Source organism: Erpetoichthys calabaricus, chromosome 2 (assembly GCF_900747795.2).
Source record: "Erpetoichthys calabaricus chromosome 2, fErpCal1.3, whole genome shotgun sequence".
In the NCBI taxonomy this organism is placed as follows: Eukaryota; Metazoa; Chordata; class Cladistia; order Polypteriformes; family Polypteridae; genus Erpetoichthys; species Erpetoichthys calabaricus.
This window is the reverse complement of record NC_041395.2, coordinates 52,234,389-52,237,603: the sequence shown is the minus strand read 5'-3', so window position 1 is coordinate 52,237,603 and position 3,215 is coordinate 52,234,389. Positions and strand designations below refer to the sequence as shown.

At 39.6% G+C, this 3,215-nt stretch overlaps 1 non-coding gene across 1 annotated transcript; it reads left to right on the top strand.

Moving 5' to 3' along the window:
* The first annotated feature begins 370 nt into the window (after positions 1-370).
* Positions 371-538, top strand: LOC114647440 (U1 spliceosomal RNA). The gene has a single exon (XR_003715507.1). It is a non-coding gene; the product is annotated as a U1 spliceosomal RNA (small nuclear RNA).
* Positions 539-3,215: the final 2,677 nt, after the last annotated feature.

The window sequence follows — 3,215 nt, the reverse complement described above, 5'->3', positions numbered from 1 at the left end:
CATTATGAACATAGAGCTACAGTACCTTCAGAGAGTACGTAGACCCCTTCACTTTTGCCTTATGCTAAAAATTTTTAAATTGATTTTTTCGCTCATCAAACAACCCTCAACATCCTAGTATGACAAAACAAACACAGAATCTTAGGAATTTTTTCAGATTTATGAAAAATAAAATATTGAACCAAGTCATTGACACAAGTGTTCACCCTTTGCTATGACACTTGAAATCTGAAGAGGACCTGTATGGAGATATGTGAAACTTCCCGAAAGTCAGTCACCACTACAACACTCCACTAATTTGTGCTTTATGGCAGAGAGACCAGACGGCACTTGAAAGCCCTGTTGAACTTTGCAAAAAGGCACCTAAATGATTCTCAGTGGCAGGGGAGATACAGTACCATGAACACTAAGGTGGTTCTCCCAGGGCGAGGCTCATCCATTGCACTCTGGGTGTGCTGACCCCTGCGATTTCCCCAAATGCAGGAAACTCGACTGCATAATTTGTGGTAGTGGAGGATTGCATTCGCGCTCTCCCCTGATTTTAGGCGGACTGGTGGCTCTGAGGCTAGGGATCCGCACTGGCAATCGGAAGGTTGCCGGTTTGAATCCCGTAAATGCAAATGGCTCTGTTGGGCCATTGAGCAAGGCCCTTAACCTGCAATTGCTGAGTGCTTTGAGTAGTGAGAATGCAAAGAATTATTATTAAAGTTCATACTGTCTGGCCTTAATTCTAAGCTTAACGTCTGGAGGAAATCAGGCACTGCTCCTCACCTGATCAATATATTCCAGCAGGGAAGCATGGTGGTGGCAACATCAGGCTGTGTAGTGACGTAGCTAGGGGCGGTCCGCCCCAGGCGGCACATTTTTGTGGGCGGCATTATTTGCCAAAAGGCTCAGTACAACTCGTGTGTAAGCAGCAGGGTTCGGAAAAATATCACTCATGAATGGAAAAAAGTAAAATTCTCTGATTTTTATCCACAAATGTTTCAAAAATAATTTTCAGACTGTCCTTCTGTGACAGCATCAGACACAGAAGTTGAAATTTATGAGTCAATAATAAAAATAAACATAACATTACACTGATAATAATTTACAATTTATAATTTTGTTTCATTATCAATTCAAATGCGTTCTTGCTCTGTGCAGAAAACATCCCCACCTATCATTTGTACACTACACTGGTTCTAATTTTCGCAGCGTAATCATATTAAACTAATAATCAGAACACAGCTTATCAGTGCATTTATACTATATTCTTGTCTAGTTGATGCTTATAAATAATTATATGTGAAAAATATTGCTGTTTCTGTATATATGAATAAATCTATGCAAAATTTATCTTAATTTTTCTCTATACGTCATTTTAATTTTCTATTTAAATAGGTTAACATATTCAGATATGTTGAAGGGTGGCAAATTGAAGCACCACCCTGCCCCGGGCGGCACAAACTCTAGCTATGCCAATGAGGCTGTGGGGCTGTTTTTCAGTGCCAGGGACTGGGAGACTAAATAGGGTCGAGGAGAAGTCAAATGGAGTAGAGTACAGAGTGAAACCCTAATGCAGACCATTCTGGTCCTCAGACTCGGACGAAGGTTCACCTTCCAATAGGACAATGACCATGAGCACAAAGCAAAGACAACACAGGAGAGGCTTAGAGATAACATTGTGGATGTCCTTAAAGTGGTCCACCCAAAGCTTAGACTTTTTTGTGAACAAATTTTAGAAACAACCACCATCAGCACCCATCCTACCACTCCAACCCTGTGAGGAACAAAAATAACAAAAAAATTGACTAAAGAGGAGTAGAGCCCAGACTTGAATACCTGGAGAGACTTGAAATCAACTGTCCACCCACAGTCTCCTTCTAACCTGCTGGAGCTTGAGAGGATCTGCAGAATGGAATGGCAGAAAATCCCCAGATCCAGGTGTACAATGCTTGTCACGTCATACCCAAGAAGACTCCAGGCTGTAATCGCTGCCAAAGGTGTTTCAGCTAAGTACTGAATAAAGGATCTGAATAATTGTGTCAGTTAGATATTTCAGGGTTTTTGTTTTTTTTTTAATAAATTTGAAAACAATTCTGCATACTTGGTATCAAGACGTGATGCTTTGAATTAAGGCCAAACAGTTCAATCTTGGTTTCATAAGAGTAGAGAATCTTGCTTTATAATATTCTGAGACTCCTTTAGGTGCCTTTTTGCACATTCCAAGAGGGCTTTCATGTGTCACCTGACCAGCCTGTCATAAAGCTCAGATTAGTGGAGTGTTGCAGTGATGGTTGACCTCATGGACGTTTCTCCTATCTTCACACAGCCTCTCTGGAGCTCAGCCAAAGTGACCTTCAGATTTCAAGTGTCATAGCAAAGGGTTGGAACACTTGTATCAATGTGATGTGACAGTTTTTAAATTTTTTTTTTTTCCCTAAAGTTCTGTTTTTGCTGTTGTTGTTGTTTCATGAGGAGAAAAAATGAATTTACAATACAATACAACTTATTTTTGTATAGCCCAAAATCAGACAAGAAATGCTGCAGTGGGCTTTAACAGGCCCTGTCTCTTGACAGCCCCTCAGCCTTGACTCTCTAAAAAGACAAGGAAAAACTCCCCAAAAAAAACCTAGTAGGGAAAAAAATGGAAGATACCTTGGGAAAGGCAGTTCAAATGGAGACCCCTCTCCAGGTAGGTTGGGTGTGCAGTGGGTGTCAAAAGAAGGGGGTCAATACAATACAATACAATACAATACAATACAATACAATACAATACAATACAATACACAGAACAGAACAAATCCTCAATGCAGTATAAAAATAAAAATTTTAGAAGTGCGTAGCAGAATTTAACAGTAGATGATATCCCATAATATATTTAAATTTAAATGATTTCCTCATAAGACTGGGGCATTAAAAATATGTGTCGTAATACTTTGTGAAGGCATTGTGAGCAAATGCAGATTCCTACATGACAACTTTGAGCTTTGACATCATCAGTTAATTCAATTTATTTTGTATCACACTCTTTGCTGAGCACAGGCACAAAGCACTATAATACACTGTAATAATACACCCTGTACACATCCTCCATTTTTGGTTTGGCCCTGATTTTTGAACATTATGAAGAGAAAATTAAAGAGAAGGACTTGAGTGCAGCTTCATACTGTACCTTCCTTTCTTAAGAAGCCCTGAAATTAAGTTTAGGATGCCTTTAAGACCCCAGCAGT